This window comes from Erinaceus europaeus, chromosome X (assembly GCF_950295315.1).
Source record: "Erinaceus europaeus chromosome X, mEriEur2.1, whole genome shotgun sequence".
Classification (NCBI taxonomy): Eukaryota; Metazoa; Chordata; class Mammalia; order Eulipotyphla; family Erinaceidae; genus Erinaceus; species Erinaceus europaeus.
Window position 1 is genome coordinate 35347757 of NC_080185.1, and position 19827 is coordinate 35367583.

Here is a 19827-nt window from a genome sequence, read left to right on the forward strand (position 1 = left end):
GCTGCCCCCAGGGCCATATATATATGTAAATTATATGCTCTATTACTGAATGCCCTTCCAGATTCAAATGATATTTTTATCCTACTCACCAATATTGTAGGAAAATGACATTGGTCGCAATGATTCTATTTGAGGACCAGCTGTACAAGTTTGGGCATAATTTTTGAAGTTGGTAGAGATTAGATATAATTTAATGGGAGTATCTTTCTATTTAAAATATGACATTGACAGATGTGTGTGAAAATCTATTCAAAGCTAAAAAAACAAAAATTTTTAACTGTCCATTATTCTAATTAATATAAAATCATCCATTTTTATCATATACTATTCATAATTTAAATATAGCTTTACTTTAGATGTAAAAGGAAGCATACTCTCTTCTGTATTTCATTGTAGATATTGAGTTTTTTGTTCAGAAATTTGGATCTTATGAACTTATAAACTTATATTGTGAATATACATTGGGCTAATCCTCTTCCTGATCCCTAAATCACCTTATTGATATTCTTATTACCCAGTAGTGGGGGTGCGTATTTTTAACCAGTTGTCCATACATTGCTCCATGGGTCAGTTCTCCTGACACTGTAATGTCGTTTGTTTAACACACTCAATATATCTGGCTTCCTATGAGTTGGCTATACTGCATGTAACTTAAGGTTTGCATACTTAGCTGACCCTCAATATTTCTTTCATAGGGCAACCTATGTCTTCTATCATTGTCTTTGTTCTTGTACCCTGACACACCAATTCATTCAGTAATAACCAGAATGATTTACTACTCCAATCATGATATCCCACTTAACAGAGTAAACACCACCTCCAAAATATGACACTTTGTAATCTCATTTTCTCCCATTCTCATTGCTGTAGTCATTGTCACTGTTTACTGACCATACTGTGGTGCCTTGCATAAGCCATAAATTAGGGCAAAATATATACCTGAAAGCAAAAGTACACAGTAGTCTGCAACAAGTCAGTATAAAGTTCACAATGAAACAGTGTCTACTTAGGCTTAGATACCCTCCTCACCTACTTGCTAATACATTTCCCTCACTCACTCCAAAGCTAACCCTATAAAAGCAAGAACTGCAAAAGCTGAATAAGGTCAAGAGACAGGCGTACTTTAAATATGACTCTTTGCTCACTATCACGCCACCAGCCGGGGACCTATTCGGGGAGTCCTGAGATTCTAAAACAGACACGATGGGCCTTGACCTCGAATAAATTCCTCTCTCCATTGTTACTGGTCATCTCTATCAGGAACAATACAATAGACCCCTTTGAGGAACCCCATTACCCTCAACTTGGATCAACAATGGTAGAGAATGTTTCATCCTCCAAAGGGAGGCTGGACAACATACTCTATGCTACACCTGAGGAAGATGGGTAATGATAGTGGGGCAGCTTGCAGAGTTTCTACTCATGGCCACAGAATGTGAGCTCATATCTACAGGGGTGCAGAGGTCACATAGGCTCCTAAGCTGAATATGCGCCCCAGATCACATTAAATCAATGGGGTTTAGTCAACAATATTTATACACCTTTCCCATGTTTGAGAGCTACTTTCTTCCCTGGCCCAGCTTTCTGGTCCTTTTTCCAGTCATGACATCATCTCCTCAGACAATAACTTGGATCCACCTGCATATCAGATTTCAGGCTCAGAGGAAAAAGCAAAACAAAACAAAACAAACAAACAGACAAACAAAACCTAGTATAGCCACAGGCCCTTTGGAATATAACTAAAATATGCTTACTTGTTATCTACAAAATGGAGACCCCCCCCACCCAACTCTTCATCTGTACTATTCCATCCTTTAGGTTCATGATTAGTCAACAATTTGTTTGGCTTTGAATGTTAACTCTCTTTTCAGCCACCAGGATCCAGGTGCTAGCATGATGCCAGCCAGACTTCCCTGGACAGACAACCCCACCAATGTGTCCTGGAGCTCCTGTTCCCCAGAACTTCACCCTACTAGGGAAAGAGAGAGACAGACTGGGAGTATGGATCGACCTGTCAATGCCCATGTTCAATGGGGAAGCAATTACAGAAGCCAGACCTTCCACCTTCTGCAACCCACAAGGACTTTGGGTCCATACTCCCAGAGGGATAAAGAATAGGAAAGCTATCAAGGGAGGGGATGGGATAAGGAGTTCTGGTGGTGGGAATTGTGTGAAGTTGTACCCCTCTTATCCTATGGCTTTGTCAGTGTTTTCTTTTTATAAATAAATCAAAGAAAAACAAAAGAGAGGGAGAGAGAGAGAGAGAGAGAGGGAGAGAGAGAGATTAAGGCAGAATTAGTGGCTGATGGAGGATCCCCTCTTCATCCTGTTATCTAGACATTCATACCTCTGGATTTTCTATCTATAATCCTGCATGCATATATGAAACCAATATCTTTCACTTTTCTCCAAAGGCATTGTCCCATAGGCCCATGCTCACCACTTGACTGTATTCATGAATGTCCTCCTCCTTAACAAAACCACCAAAAGGTGTTGTTTCAGTTTACTATCTTCTTTGGCTACTGGGTTGTTGGAAAAGTCATGATATATTCTTCTATGCAAAACATGTGTCATGACTTTTCTGGCAGCCCAGTATTATTTTCAGCTCCTCTTGTTTGAATTTATTTCATGCAGCATGCCAAATATTTTTATTGATATCTGTGTCAAAAGGCTGTGAATAGATCAAGTTTCCCACTAAGAGCCATGGCATAATATCAAATTATGAACTTCTAAATGAGTTGTGTTGAAGACCGCCCCACTTATTGATTAATTCCATTATCAGATCTAAGTGCCTAGTGTGTGCCAAGCCACAGAATACACAAGAATATGTTCATTATGCCCTCGGGGAACAGTATATTTTATATACCATTTATGAGGAAGAAGACAACAGTAGTGAATAAAGTGACCATTTTATTTATACAATATCAAAGGCACTTATTATCATATGAGGTCATGTGCATTCTGAGTGGTATGGCCGTAGACTCAAAAGTGCATGTTACCAAAATTATTCAGTGTTACTGATTTTGACCTTGGATCACCTGATTAAGATACTTTTTTGTTAAGTTTCTTCCCTTTAAAGCTATTCCCTACCTATTTATAGTATACTCTTTAGGGGGAAATGATTATGTATATTCTATACCCTATGATTAGGAGTTAGAGTCTATGTCCTTTAAGTCAGAATATCTATATAAATTATTTGGACTTCCACACATGAAGTTTGTCTTCTCCCATATTCAATATTAAAAATTCATTACCATCACTATGGACTTATTCATTTTATACTTTAAATCATAATCCAATTGCCCCGACCAGCAGGGCGGTGAACAGGGGCTAGGAACCCAATGAGATCTGAAATGGAGGAACATGAGACACGAAGAATGACAGCAAGTCAAGTTTCTGATCAAGCTGTAAAATTTTATTGTGAACACAGGCATTATAAGGCTTTGGGGAAGGATAGGGAATGCTGGAGGAGGGGGGAGGGGGAGCAAACTTCAAAGCGGAATGTTCCTTGCAACAAATGGCAGGAACCAAACTGTGTGTTGACTCACTTGTGTTGACTCACTTGATTACTGATAAATGGTTTACCTAAGGGGAAATGGCCTGCCCAGGGGGGAATTAACACTTGTCTTGAGGGGTTCTGTTGTCTCAAAGCTTATCATCTATAAAGCAGAGAAATGGCTCCTGGCATCCAATAATACTTTATTTTGTTGTACAGATTGTTCCAACTTTGACCACTGGATTTTATTTCACTTCCTGTTTTATTCTGATATACCTCCATAAATATAGGCCTTTTGTATTTAATTATTTATTAGAGATACCAGTACACCATTCTGATGTATTCATTGCTGGGCTAAAACTGGGAGCCTCAGACATGCAAGTCCTCTGTTCTATCAGCTGAGCTATTTCCCAGACTACTTTTGATTTTTTTTAAAATTTACTTAATTTTTTGAAAAAGCACAATACCTCTGATTTACATTTCATTTAATTTCCTGCACTAATCTCTTGGCTTTTCATCTCAATGATCCCTCAAAAAAAAAAAAAAAACACTCACAGATAACCAGAAAAATGTGACTAAGGATTTAGAAAAGGTGACTTCATGTCTTTAACTTAAATGTCTTTAACTTCATGTCTAATCTATAACTTAAGAATGTGGTAAATGGCTGCCAAAATATTCCACCTAGGCAGTGCAGTGCTTTGCCATTCTTGTGATCCAGGTCCAAGCTTAACCCTGGAGGAAGCTTCAGCATTGTGCTGACTTTTCCTCTCTCTGTCTCTATCTGAAAATTTTATCCTGGATCAGTAAAGCTCCAGTAATTACAAAAAAAAAAGAAAAAGCATTGTACTGGATAAGAATCCATAAGAATATAAGAATGTATTTTGTAGTCATTTCTCCAAATAATTTAACTTATTTATATACTAATAAACAGTAATAGGTGAGTGATGATTTTCAGAAATTTACAAAACCATGATGTGGGTTTTACATTTACTTCATCAACCTTAGTTATTAGAAGAAAGTAGCTCAGGTGTTGAGACCAGACATCAAGGCATTGATTAATTGTAATTAATGATTTAGAAGATCATGCTTTTTTGTATAAAATATTGAAAATATGACTTATTATTTAGTAAATCATTAGAAAGTTATGTACTTTGTCTTTTAATAGTATCTTAGAGGGAGATAATGGACATTGATTATGATAATATGATGCTGATTGAAAAAATAAACCTTATTAGTTTACATATGCTTAACTATGTATACAGGCATCATTACTTAAACCTAAGTGACATTAATTGTGCTTATGATACTATAGTCTTCTTGTTGAAGGTCTGTCAGCATTTTCATTATAAGCCTGCTCTTCAAGGGCATATCACATCTCCTCCAAAATTTCATTTGGGATTTAGACTTGCCAAACACAATTGTGGGCTGTGAAAATTTCTTTTGAAAATTTAATCAGAACTATTGTTTTTGTCCCAGTGCTTAGACTTGTATGATAGCTACATTCTTTCTTTCTTTCTATGTCTTGATAAATGGTTTCTCTCTCATCTGAAAATGATGACTGTTGAATGAGAACATAGCCTTAAATTCTCTGAGTTTGATGGATGGTGTATAATATCATAACTCTTTGATTCTATGGCGGGTAACATATAGATGGGAATATGTTTTCTAAATGGCAGTAAGTATTTCCTCTTCTCTTTAAAAATAACCTATTAATGGAGTCCCTGTGGGTTGTGCTGCATTTCTCTGTTAGTATAACAGCAGTAACCAGTTAGACACTATAAACATGAAATAAGTTTATTGTAAATATTTTAAAATACATAATTTCATATTATTCTGTAGACAGTTTTTAAAAAAGCTGTAAAATCTGTTTTTCTCCAAATCTGTAAAATTTTCTGGAGAAAATAAGAACACATGGAAGAATGCACCATTTTATTGTCAAGGATATCTGAAACATAAAATATATAAGATTTTATATTTTCATTGATTTATAAATTTATAGGTACAGGGCATTCAAATTGTATTTATAGGTTTTATTTAAGTCCACCAAAAAAAATCGTTCACTTTTAAAACAATGATTTGGAAGTTCCTTGGGGGGAACTATTTTAGTAGTTATTTTAATAGCTAAAATATGTTTTAAACCATTGGTTAGAGAGTGGCAATAGGATCCATGTCCAGCTGAAAAGGTGGAAGGAAGAATCCCCTGAAGCAGCTGAAGAATCAGGCCATGGAGCAGATGGATGAGGAAGACAAACCATTCAAGCAGAAACAGTAAAAGAGAAGGAATTTAAAGAACTAAAAGTGAAGGCCATGGTGAAGGGCCCCTCCTCCCTTGCCACAAGAGGAATCAAGAAATATGGCAAAAAGTAAACAGTTCCTTTTGCCTGAGGCAATGTTACAGTCCTTTTTAAAAATGTTTTATTACATTTATTTATTTATTTATTTATTAGGTAGAGACAGCCAGAAATCAAGAGGGAAGGGGATGATAGAGAGGGAGAGAGACAGAGAGACACCTGCACCACTGCTTCACCACTCACAAAGCTTTGCCTCTGCAGGTGGGGAACAGGGACTCGAACCTGGGTCCTTGTGCACTAAACATGCGCTCAACCAGGTGTGCCACCACCTGGCCCCTAAAGTGGTCCTTACTTCTATTCCTGGTTTTATTTAAAAATATTTATTTGTTCAGTTATAGGTACAGAGAAATGAGAGGGGGAGGCTGTTAAAGAGAGAAGGGCACCAACTACATTGCTTCACTGCGCATAAAACTGTCCCTCCTGCAGGTGGGAAAGAGAGCTTGAATCAAAGTCCTCACACACTATAGTGTGATCTACCAGGTGTACCACCTCCCAACTCTTTATTCCTGTTTTTAAATATCTGCATCCTCTGCCATAACATCAGTTGCCATCAACAATTTGAATACAGTTTCCTAGAACCTGTTGTATATTTAAAAACAAAACTTTTGTGATAAAAGAGACATACAGTGTTTCATCTTTAGTTTTTTTTTTTCCTCATGTGCCACTTCCACTTCTACCTTAGTTGTGACATTCATATGCAAGGACAATCATCTCATCATTACGAGTGATGGAAGAGTGAAAAATATATAGAACTTTATATATTCACATATGTATGATAACAGTATACAAATATGTAAAACATTATTCTGTATCTATTATAATACTATGCAGGCATTAGCTAGCATGTTGTGTACATGATTTCAGTTGTATTTGAGTAGGTAACTTTTTAACCTATACATTTCATCCCTGAGACTAGTCAAATTAAAATAAACCATTGGAATTTGAATCATGGAAACTTCACAGAATTTCCAAAATACCCGGCGGTTACCATTCATGGTTCCTTTAAGTCTTTTATTTTTGGTATCTTTTTCTTTATTTTTGTTAGTGATTCTAATAGAATTTTTCTAGATAATAAGATTATGTATGTTGCCCACTACCAAATGTATGTATTCTCCCTCACCTACCACTGTCCTTCATCTCTACCCAGAAAAACTGCATAATTATTACAAAGTCATAGAGATAGAGTAAATACTCCTTTTAAAAAGTTTTTAACGTTCATGTGTTTCAATTATTGGTAGTCTTAAAATGAGCAAAGATATCTGATAGTTCCCTTTAATCTCTTCAGTTGCTTCACTAAGCATAATCATCTCTAGTCTGATCCATTTTTATGTTGAAGATGCAATAGCATATTTTTAATTGTAGAGTAATATTCCATTGAATATGTATCCCATAACTTCTTTATTCAGTTATATTTTGATGAACATTTACGTTGTTTCCACTCGTTAGCTATTGTGAATGATGCTGTATATATTCCTTTGAATTAGTGTGTTCATGCCCTTTGGATATATGTCTAGGAGTGTTATTGCTGGATCATAAGGTATTTACACTTTATTTATTAAAGGACTCTCCATACTTTCTTTCACAGGGGCTTCACCAGTTTACATTCTCACCAACAGTGTAATGGAGTTTCTTTTCTTCACGTCCTCAACAATACTTGCTCTCTTGTTTTGTTGATGTAGGCTATTCTTATGGTGTGAGGTGGAAACTCAGTGTGGCTTTATTCTGTATTTCTCTGTTGATAAGTGAAGTATTTTTCATGTGTATGTGGATTGGGGCTTTTGGCTTAAGTAAGGATGATGCTCTTTTTTTTGGCTTCTTTTCCCAAGTAGGCATGCCACCATTTACTTTTCTTTTTTTTTAATTTAATTTAATTTAATTATAAAAAGGAAACATTGACAAAACCATAGGATAAGAGGGGTACAAATCCACACAATTCCCACCACCAGAACTCCATAACACATCCCCTCCCCTGATAACTTTCCTATGCATTAACCCTCTGGGAGTATGGACCCAGGGCCATTGTGGGATGCAGAAGATGGAAGGTCTGGCTTCTCTAATTGTTTCCCCGCTGAACAGCAACATTTACTTTTCTAAAACTCTATTCTCTTTACTGATGACTCTCTCTCTCTCTCTCTTCCTCTCTCTTCTCTCTCTCTCTCTCTCTCTCTCTCTCTCTCTCTCTTTCTTTTTCTTTTTTTTACCAGAGCACTGCTCAGCTCTGATTTATGGTGGTGCAGGGGATTGAACCTGGGACTTTGGAGCCTCAGGCATGAGAATCTCTTTGCATAACCGTTATGCTTTGTACCCCTGCCCTGATGACTCGTTTTTAACCCATATTTCTGATTGTCCTTCTGTCTCCTAGTGTGGTGGGGTAGGTACCATGTAATCCCGTCAAAGAAATTTCTGTCCAAATTTTCCATGCTTTGAGTTAAAATGCTTAGTCCATCATGAAACAGAATGATAAGCATAGGATTTAGGGTCAAAACATCTCTAACTGTCCTACTAGTTAGTTAGAAACTAATGACAACTGCTCTTTGCCATAGTTGCTATAAACTGAGATAAGATGTACATAAAATACTCAGTTGTTTGTGAAGGATCTAGTAGGAACTTAAATAAATGGCTGATTTATTATTAGTTTTTTATTTTACTATTAGTACCACAGGTTGTGGGAACTAATGAATTTTGAAGAAAGTACTTATGGTTTTAGGAAGAGGTACTTGATTGTTATGAGTACCACCTACTACTACTGAGCTGCCAATCTAAGTACTTACTTAAGATACAAAGGAAATAATGTGGTTCTCAGGGAATGTTCTAAGTAGGTGGAAATTAGAGACCACATCTAGTCCCAGAACTTAGCACAGCTCCTAACAGATAGTAGAAAACATTTAATGTTTGCTGAAGAGATGAATAGATGTATGGATACATGTCTGGTTTCTGAGAGACCAATTGAAGTGTGACAAAACAGAATTCTTGGCAGGCAGGGACTAATGTGGAAGAATCTAGCACATGTATCTGGAGAAGGGAGAGTTATCAATTTAAAAGAAATGTGTTGCCCTGGAGTTGGCGCAGTGTATAAAGTGTGGGCTTCTCAGGCATGAGGTCTCAGGTTCTATACCCAGCATTACATGTGCCAGATTGACATTCTGGTTCTCTCCATTCCCCAGACATTCTGGTTCTCTCCATTCCCCATTAATAAATAAAGATGTATTAAAAAGAATAAATATGGAAGGAGAAAATGAAATGGTGTGATAAAATGACTTTAAAAAATGGAAGATGACATTAATAAATAGCTCCCAAGGGGCCGGTGGTAGCTCGCCTGATAGAAAGCATGTATTACCATATGCAAGGACCAGAATTCAAGCCCCCAGTCCCCACCTATGGAAAGAAGTTTCACAAGAGCTGCACGTGTCTCTCTTGTCTTTTCTATTCTCTCTTTCTGTACCTCTACCCAACATTGAAAGAAAAAATTATGGTCAACAGAAAAATGGGACCATGTACCCACCAAGTCCTTGTAATAACACTGGTGGCAAACAAAAATACAAAAAAAAATATTTTGTTTCCAAGCTTGTGCACTAAAATTCACCTGTCTTCTATATTGTTTTGGACATACATTAAAACAGCTGGAAACAAACCAGAAGAAAGGGAAGCTTTTATAGTCTCACTGATAGACCTGAGAATTCACCCTCCTAGTGAAAATTAATGCTGAGGTGATAAGTTGGAGAATCCTTCAAGGAATTCTTTCTGATATCAGTACTGATTCAAAATCTAGGATAAACAGGGTGATCAGGTCATAGCCATAGTGGTCTATTTTCTTAAATTGATATACATGGTGTAACCAAAGTTTTTTTCTTCTTCTTCTTCTTCTTTTTTTTTTTTATGTTGTATGAATTCATTCATGTGGATAGACTCAGGCAGTAATGTTACTGGAGATAGTCAACTCGTGAATTTAGGACTACTCTAGAAAGTTCAAAGCATATGGTTGCCATTGTTGCCTTCTTGTTTTGCTTTTTAAACATATTTTAAACTATAATAATGGACAGGGTGGACTCACACAGAGAGGGATTTCTTTATTGTAAAATGTCCTGTCAGGATTTGAGACTGGTCGATTTATTCCATAGTCACAAGAAGAGTACAAAAGTTCAATTAGAATGTGTTCAGCCTCAACAGTAGTAAAGAAGTAAGTCCCACTGAGGCTTAGTCATTGCACTCCGGATGTGCTGACCCCTGTGATTTCCCCAAATGTGGGAAACTTGACTGCATAATTTGTGGTAGTGGGAGACTGTGTTCGCACTCTCCCCTAAATAATAAATAAATAAATAAAAAGAAGTAAGGCCACTAGATGATAGATAAGGTATTGGTGATGCAAAGCAAATCTAACTTGTTGGGTAGTATGCCAGCTCCCCCAGCTTAAAGCTTCTGTCTCTCTTAATCATGGCCTCAGTTCCGAAAACCAACAAAATAGAACGGGCCTCCGCATTGCCAGTCGGCATCGTTTATGGTCGGAACTACCACGGTATCTGATTGTCTTCGAACCTCCGATTTTTGTTCTTGATTAATGAAAACATTCTTGGCAAATGCTTTCGCTCTGGTCTGTATTGCACCGGTGGAATGCTGGGTTTTTAACAAGTTAATCAGGCGCTACAAGTACTTGGAGAAAGGTTTTGAAGATGAAGTGAAAAAGTTGCTCCTGTTCTTGAAAGGGTTTTCAGAGTCCGAGAGGAACAAGTTGGCTATGTTGACTGGTGTTCTTCTGGCTAATGGGACACTCAACACATCCATTCTCAATAGCCTTTATAATGAGAATTTGGTTAAAGAAAATGAAAAAGAGAGGTTTGACCCTATTCAGTTTCAAGACTGCATTATTCAAGGCTTAACTGAAACTGGTACTGATTTGGAAGCAGTAGCAAAGTTTCTTGATGCTTCTGGAGCAAAACTTGATTACCGCCGATATGCAAAAACACTCTTTGACATTCTGGTGGCCGGTGGGATGCCGGTATAGCCTGAGGGTGCTTCTTCCCGAGCAAATGCTCTCTGGGTTTGAGAGAACTCAACTGGAGCCAATCTAGGCTGCTGAGTGGGAGAGGGATCAGGAACTCGTGCAGCATTAACATAGCAGGTGATACACTCTGGAACTCTCGGAGCAGGAAAGCAATTCCAAATGTTTTTACTCAGAAAAGCAGCTTGTATATATACTAGCCAAGTAGGGTGGAAACAGGGTGTGACATAGAGAGGGTGGAGTGAAAAAAGAGATTGGTGAAAATCAGGGTGTGACAAGGAGAGGGGGCGGAGCAAAAAGACATCATGAACCAGTGGGGATTAAACCAATGCCCTGCAGGCAGGGTAGTGCTTAGTTAACAGTGGTTCAAAAAGAGATTGGTGAAAATCAGGGTGTGACAAGGAGAGGGGGCAGAGCAAAAAGACATCATGAACCAGTGGGGATTAAACCAATGCCCTGGAGGGAGGGTGGTGCTTAGTTAACAGTGGTTTATGTAAATAGACCACAGCTTTGAGTGGGATCAAACCAATGCCATGCAGGCATGCTGGTGCTTAGTTAAGCAGGATTAGAGACAGAAGCTTTAAGCCTGGGGAGCTGGCATTCTACCCAACACTAACTAATCTGTTTTAACTAATAGAATCAAACCTTCACAAAATTAGTAACAGAAATGCGATTAGGAGAAATGACTAAACACCCAGAATTATTTATCAAAGGATGCTCTAACTACTGGGTTGTTGGGGGGAAGTCATGATGTATTTTTGCATAGAAAAACATAGACAGATATATAATGGGTTTCCCAACAACCCAATATATGTTAATGTGATTTCTAGGTTTGTTGTATTATTTGGTCTGATATGGTAGGTGTTCTTGTTTTGTTTTTTTGGTTCTGGCATTGATAAAACATTTTATATAAATTAATGACATTTTCTTTTATGCTATTTTATCCTTTTAAGGTCTTATAAGAATGCTTCTACTTTGGAGTTGTGAGGGGGCGTTGGTTTGTCTGTTTTTGTAGTTTTGTTATATTCTTTTTAGTTTCACCTTTTCATTTTTCATTTTTTATTAGTCAAGATATTTTCATATACTCCCTCTCTGCTGTCTCAGAAAGGGGAGAAATATTTTCTCCAGATAGGCATCATATCATCACTAGAGAAATACTTCTCAAACTTGAATAAGTCCAGGAATCACCAGGGAATCTTATTACAATGCAGAGACAGAATGAGCAGATCTGCCTTAAGGTTGGAGATTTGGCTTTTCTGAGAGCATTCAGGTGATAGTGATGCTGGTGCTGCTTTCTGTGAACCAAACATTTAATTGCACTGAGTGAGGAACTCAATGTGCAAATATTAAAAAAAAAACAACTATTAGAATCTGGGTCAATTAGTGATCTGAGCCTTAAATAAGAGAATTTGAGAGTAGGGAAACGTGGTTATAAAAGCAGGAATGCTGTGTGTTATTCCACACAGTCTCCGTGTTGTACTGAAGCAGATGTGAGTACAGCTGTCTTATAAACAGAGCTTCTGAGAAGTCTCCCTGGAGCAATATATCTTACTTTTATCATTTTCCTCTTTATGATGTTTTCTTTTCTCAATACCATGAAAAAAAATCACATAATACATTTTACTGTAGCCTGTTTGAATGGATGGGACAATGGAGAAATAATGTAGTCAAGAAAGTGTTCCCACAACTAAAAGAAGTTTATCTGAGAAATAATTGTGTCAGAACATAAACAGCTATTAGAAATGAAATTTGGACAAGATGAAAAATCATTCAATATAAATTGCATATTGTTTATCAGAAGTACTTGTAATATACAGAAAGATTTGCATTAGGATTATAGAGATAAAAATGTGGTTTTCAAATATACTCTTCCAGTATGACCAGCATATTTTATTGCAAAAGTAGTCATTATTTTAAAAAGGACCTTTGATAAATGGAGATTAAATTGAGAGTATATCCAGATGCTTTGAAATATCCCCAGATAACTTGCTTTTCAAAAGTTAATCGGAAAATGATAGTGACAGTGTTCCTGATTTGTTGACCTTTTCAAAATGATCCACATGCTTAATGAAAGAAACAATGAACTTCATACTGTTATTTTAGAGGGATTTATTATATTTGCATCTTGTTCAGTCTTTCCCACCATGGGACTTCACTTATCTAGGCCAGTGTTTTCAGAAAATTAAAGACAGACAGACAGGTGCGCACACACACACACACACACACACACACACACACACACACACACACACACCGTGTGTTCATGTAGGGGGCAAGGGAGGAGGAGGGGAGAAGGAGAGAGAGAATGAGAGAACAGTGTAGAATCATCCCCATCCCCCTATGCGGTGGGACTGAGCATGGATCCTGCATAGCAAAGCAGCACATTTGCTGGACCTGTTCCGTATTTCTTTGTTATTTATGATCAATAAGCATGCAACCCATAGCCCTTGAGTTGTATTTCACCTGTACTTGTTTGACTGATATCAGAGACAGTTTTGGGAGATGCTTAAGTGCATCTTGAATAGAGTTTAGAAATTTGAATCCTGGCACTAGCACTCAAAACTTATTGTGACTTTGAAGAACTTACACAATTTCTTGTTATCAGTCTCACCACCTATAAAATGGGGGATAGTAATACTCCTAACTCTATGGGGCTATTGTAAGTATTACTAAATAAGTTAATGTATTAGAAGCAACCAAAATTGTGATCAGTACAGTTGTGAACACTTAGAAAGCATTCAATATATTTTGGCTAGTTTTACTACTGGATATTTCACAGTAAGGGCATCCCATGTCCATATTCATGCTTTATACACTCAGACTACAAACAAATGTTAAGTATGGGGGCAATATGGTTTATTTCTGTTGATGCATTGTATGTGTGTACCTTGCATATGTGTAATTTCACTGCAGACTTTCTTTTCCCTTTCAATTTTAGACAGAGAGGAGAGATACCTGAGCATTGCTCTGCTCTCTTGCAATTTCTCTTGGTGCCATACCTGATGTTGCTGTTTGGTACCAGGAGTTCAAATCCAGGCTCTTCTCACATTTTCAAGTGTGTACTCTCCCTGCTTGTGCTATCTCCTGACTTGCTCTTATTCTTTCTGTATTCATTTGCTATCATCATACAGATTGGGTTTCCAGCTGCAACTAACACAGAGTATATTGTAGATAAATAGAAAGTGCAATTAGAAAACCCTGTCATCAGTGGGAAGTAGGTAATGAGGTGGAGGAAATGGAAAGCATATGTTTTCTCACTAATAATACTAATTATGATAAACCTATTTATCAGGTACCTATTTTACTGTTTTAGACACTTTGCCATCTTGTTTAGCCTTCACAATAAGTATGAATTAGAAAACAGAAATTAAAAAGTGGAGATGGGAGTATATTAGATAATAGGGAAATTCCCAAATGTAATTTGTTATTCACAGGGATCCTTAATATGAGGTTATATCTCACTTTATATTGATTCAGCCACCTGAATAATATGTGTCTTTAAAATTTTGATTACAGTTACAGTAACAAATTCTAGGTTACAAAACTGTGATTCAAGCTGATTACTCTAATTGTAAACACTCCATTACCTTACCCCTTTAAAAAATTCTTAAGTATGATCCTTACTTAAAACTACTGAATTGTAGTCACATAAGAGTTCTGTTTCTCACTAGGCATGTGACAAGTTGAGACTGAAGAAAACCATGCTTATGCAGAGTTTCTCTAATTCTCAGGCTTCTTTGTAAAGGACTTCAGTTTTCACGATTTCCCTGCCAGTCTGTTGCTTCTGCCTGTTTAACTATATGAGTTGGTTATTTCCTCTAAATTCCCTAATTTAGAGGAACCTAAATGCCAACCTGAGACTTCAGACTCTGTTATAATGCCCCAGGATTTGCCCTCTTTTTTCTTCATAGGTATGTTATGTTAATACATTTGTCATTTTTCCATTCAGTGAGAATAGTTCAACTATGAAAACATGTTTCTCCCATCTGTTTGAATACTTGGTCTTGCTATCATATTTTAATTAGTAAGTACTACTCTGGAGCAGTGGTCCAGAACAGTAAGAGAATGAATGATCAATACTGCTAGTTCAAGCCCAGATAAACTCTAATGAACATCTTGGACATAAACAAAATTACTTTGGTTGACTTATAGTCTTGACATTGGAAAGTTATTAAACCACTAATAATCTCCTAGTTCTGCTTTGCCTGAGGCCAATAATGTTTAAGAGATTTTCCTTTGTTTCCTTACTACTTCTGTTTTTAAGAAGTGTGGGGTGTGGTGTGGTGTGGTGTGGTGTGGTGTGGTGTGGTGTGGTGTGGTGTGGTGTGGTGTGTGGTGTGGTGTGTGGTGTGGTGTATGTGTATGTTTGTGTGTGTGTGTCTGTGTAGAGGTGTAGAGGCTGGTCAAAGGAAAAGGTGGAGATGGGAGTATATTAGATAATAGGGAAATTCCCAAATGTAATTTGTTATTCACAGGGATCTTTAATATGATTCAGCCACCTGAATAATATGTATCTTTAAAGTTTTGATTACAGTTCTTTCATCACTTGCTTTTCTTCCAATTTGAGCATAATTTGCAAACTAGAAAATGTTTCCTATATCTTCATCCAGATAATTACTTTGATATAAAAAAATCTGTTAATGAAACATTAGAGTTAAGGGCTTAATTGCTGGGGAAAAATCAACTCTCAGAGCTAGAAAATCCAGTTAAGATTCCATGGCAACAAGATACATTATTAAATGTATAAATGTTATCTAAAAATTTTTGAAATGAACAATACTAGTTTCAGTACATTCAGGGACACACATAAGGTAAATTTTATTTTAAAATAAAATAGCTTGCTTACATATTTTCTCTTGATGAGATTTTGGAAATGTCCATAGTTATGAGTCTTATTTCAGTCTTGCTTTTTTTTTTTCCTAAATAAAAAAATCAACATGAAAGGATATGGTAACACAAACTTAATGAAGTAGAAAAGCTGTTACAGGACATGTCCTATGAATAGAATCCAGGAGAGTAGACTGCCCTTTGAAGGAAAAAAGTTCTAAGTGTGAGAAAATATTTTTGAAATTTCTGAGTCTGATAGGGACAACAAAGGTATTTCAAGTTAAGTAAAATACATTGCATACTTATTTGTCACAAAATGATGAAAACTGATTCAGGTTGCTGAAAGTGGATTATGTAGGAAGGTTGTAAGTTTTTTGTTTGTTTGTTTTGTTTTTTTAGTGGATGCATCATTAATATCAAGGCAGAATGGATCAGATATTGAAAGTACTAAATGTATGCTAACTTTGATAAGCAGATGGAAAACATTACAGAATGGAAAGCACTACTGAGTGTTTTTTTTTCCTTCATTCAAACAATGCCCATGCTACAAATAGCAAAACAAGGTCCTGTGTCAAGCAGCAATTTTCCCCCAAAGGCAACACGACACAGTAGTCACAACCTGAGCACACAGAATAATGACTGGCTCCAGCACTCCAGAGGAAAATACACTATTGTGAGCAACTCCTCTATGGTGCTAGTATTCAGATACTAAGCATTTATTAGAAACATATTACTTATTCCACACTGTGTTGATTATCAGAAGGACTCCAGACAAAAAGGCATAGCATTTGCCCATGAGCAGCTTCTTATTAATTGAAGAAGAAAAATTTATTTTTTAGGTTTCCATTAACAATTATAGAGCCAGTGTAAGTTCAAGTTTAGGTAAAACTTAACCACCTTTAAGATTGTATTAAAGTTTATGCACACGTATGTTCCACTTTTTTGTTTATTTTTTCTTATATTTTATTTATTTATTAAATTTTTATTTATACAAAATAAACACTGACAAAACCATAGGGTAAGAGGGTTACAACTCCACACAATCCCCACCACCAGAACTCCTTATCCCATCCGTTCCCCTGGTAGCTTTCTTGTTCTTTAACCCTCTGGGAGTATGGACCCAGGGTCATTATGGGGTACAGAAGGTGGCAAGTCTGGTCTCTGTAATTGCTTCCCTGCTGAACATGGGCATTGGCATTTATTGTATTTTAATGATAATGAAATGCAGAGAGATATGAGGGAGACGAGAGGAATGCTTACCTCTGGCTTATGATAGAGCTGGAGATTGAAGCTGGGACTTCAGAGTCTCAGGCATGTAACCCCCAGTGTTATTTCACCAGCCTTTTTCCTTTTTTTTTTTTTTCTGAACTTAATGCTGGCTATTGGTGGTTTCAGGCATCAAATCTGGGACCTCTCAGGTGCAATCTCTGTGTGCTCCACTAGTCTCTGAACCTGCTTCCTAGTTTTCAGAATTTCAGACCACTTTCATGAAAGAACTACATTAGCACCTGTTTTTACTGGTCAGTATTTTTTTTTTTTTTTTGCTTTTAGGCAAAAGGCAAAAAAATAACAGTAAGTTTGGGATCAGGCAGTGGCATACCTGTTTGAGTACACACATTACAGTTCTAAAGGACCTGAGTTCAAGCCCCTGGTCCCCACTGGCACTCGGGAAGCATCAAGAGTGATGAAGCAGGAATGCAAGAGTCTCTTTTTCTCCCCATCTCTTTTCCCTTTATGTCTCTCAGTCTCTATCCTATAAAATGAATATTTTAAAAAGTAAACAAAGTATCGGTATCTGTTTGCTTTGCAGTAGCTGCCATATAACAGTGCATACCCTCATCAGTGACAGTGACACAGTTAAGCTCTGTCCTAGTGACAAATTTATATATCCTGTGTATTTTTTACATCGGTCCTTTTTATGGTTAGTGATACTATAGGTATTATGTGCTATTTTATCTGATTATATAAGTGATTTGGGGAATCTTGGAATGCTAAATATTTTTCCATATAGTTAATAATGATTTACTTCTTTGATTTATCCCATATTGGCTCATGAGACATTTCATAGGGATTCTCTACTTTTTAATTTAATTTTTATTTATTTAAGCACTGACAAAAACCATAGAATAAGAGAGGTGCAACTCCACACAATTCCCACCACTAGAACTATATATCCCATCTTCTCCCCTGATAACTTCCCTGTTCTTTTTTCCTCTGGGAGTATGGACCCAGAGTCATTATGGGGTGCAGAAAGTAGAAGGTCTGGCTTCTGTAATTGCTTCCCCACGGAACATGGGTGTCGACAGATGGATCCATACTCCCAGCCTGCTTCTCTCTTTCCTTAGTGGGCCACGCTCTGGGGAAGCAAGGCTCCAGGACATACTGGTGGGGTCCTCTGCCCAGGAAAGTCCGGTTAGCATCATGGTAGCAACTGGAACCTGGTGGCTGAAAGAAGAGTTAAAATGTAAAGCCAAACAAATTATTGACTAATCATGAAAGTAAAGGCTGGAATAGTGCAGATGAAGATTTGGGGGTCTCCATTTTGTAGATAGCTTATAGGCCTATTTTAGTTACATTCCAAAGGTCACATGACTATACTAGTTGTTTTTTTTTCCTGAGCCTGACATCTAATATGCAGGTTGACCCAATTTATTGTCTGGGGAGATGATGTCATGGCTGGAAAAAGGACCAGAAAGCTGGATCAGGGAAGAAAGTAGCTCCTAAATATGGGAGGTGTATAAATATTGTTGATTGTAAACCCCATCGATTTGATGTGATCTGGGACCCATATTCAGCTTAGAAGCCTATGTGACCTCTGCATCCTTGTAGATCTGAGCTCACATTCTGTGGTCATGAGTAGGAACGTTCCAAGCTGTCCCAATATCAGGACCCATCTTCCTCAGGTACAGCATAGAGTATGTTGTCTAGCCTCCCTTCAGAGCATGGAACATTCTCTACCATTGTTGATCCAAGTTAAGGACAACGTCCTTTTGGTCTATTGTACTGTTCCTGATAGAGATGACTGGTAACAATGGAGAGAGGGATTTATTTGAGATCTAGGCCCATCATGTCTGTTTCAGAATCTCACGACTCCCCGACTAGGGCCCCAGATGATGGGGTGGTCTGATAGTGACTAAAGAGACATCGTTAAAGTATGCCTGTCTCTTGCCCTTATTCAGCTTTTGCACTCCTTACTTTGACAAGGTTAATTTTCAAGTGACTAATGGAAGTGTAGTAGGAAGTAGGTGAGGAGGGTATCTAGGTCTAAATAGACACTATTTCATTATGTACTTTAAGGTGTCTTTTTAGATCTTTCTACTTGCTTGCTTTATTTATTGACTCACTGCAGACTATTGTGCACTCTTACTTTAAGGTAGATATTTTGCCCTAATTTATGGATACATGTGAACTATCTATCTCATGGCGCCTATCTCATATCTAGGTTTTTAGGCTTTGTTAGGAAGTGGACCACCCTAAATGGAATTAAAGAGTCCTATGAGAAAGGAAAGGTCTAACCCGAGTAATGATGCTGAAGGGTTGACTTTCCACACCTGATGTCTCTGGACAGTTTGAAGTGAAGCATGCTGAGGTGGTACTCATTGCGTTGAATAAGATAGGATCAGCAGATACAGTATCATTTGGTACAAATTGAGAAAAACATGCTGGAAAGTGAGCCCCACTCTAGAGGTTCCAGGACTGGGAGATATATGAGCTTTATATAGAAACCGGGAGGTCCCTGCTGTCTTAGGGTTTAAGAAGGCAATAGATAGTTTTGCTGTAATCACATTATTTGGCAATTGGGTTGACTTTGAAAATCCCAGTGTTTGAATTTGCGGTATCATACACGACCTCATCATAATTTGTCCTTTGTTGATATATATATCTGTATCTTGTAAAGTAACACCACTGGTTGCTTCTGTTCTCCTGCTCTAAGATTTTAAGAGAGTCAACATTTGAAAGACTCAGCCTGAGGTCTGTGCATTAAAAAGTTTGAGACATTCAGTCAATGTTTCCCTTCTCATATTAATTAAATAGTTATTTATATGACTACAAGTTAATAGGAGTGTACATAAACACCTTTCCCACCACTAAAAGACTGTGTCCCATCCCCCCACCCTGCAAGTGAAGCTGAGTGTCCACCTTCACCTTCCACCCAG

General features: G+C 37.3%; 1 protein-coding gene and 1 pseudogene across 5 annotated transcripts in view; both read left to right on the forward strand.

The window, feature by feature from the left end:
• Window positions 1-19827, forward strand: part of TENM1 (teneurin transmembrane protein 1) — a 1227224-nt gene that overhangs the window by 175013 nt on the left and 1032384 nt on the right. The gene's annotated exons all lie outside the window — the stretch shown is intronic.
• On the forward strand, window positions 5664-5863 carry LOC132535931 (translation machinery-associated protein 7-like; annotated as a pseudogene).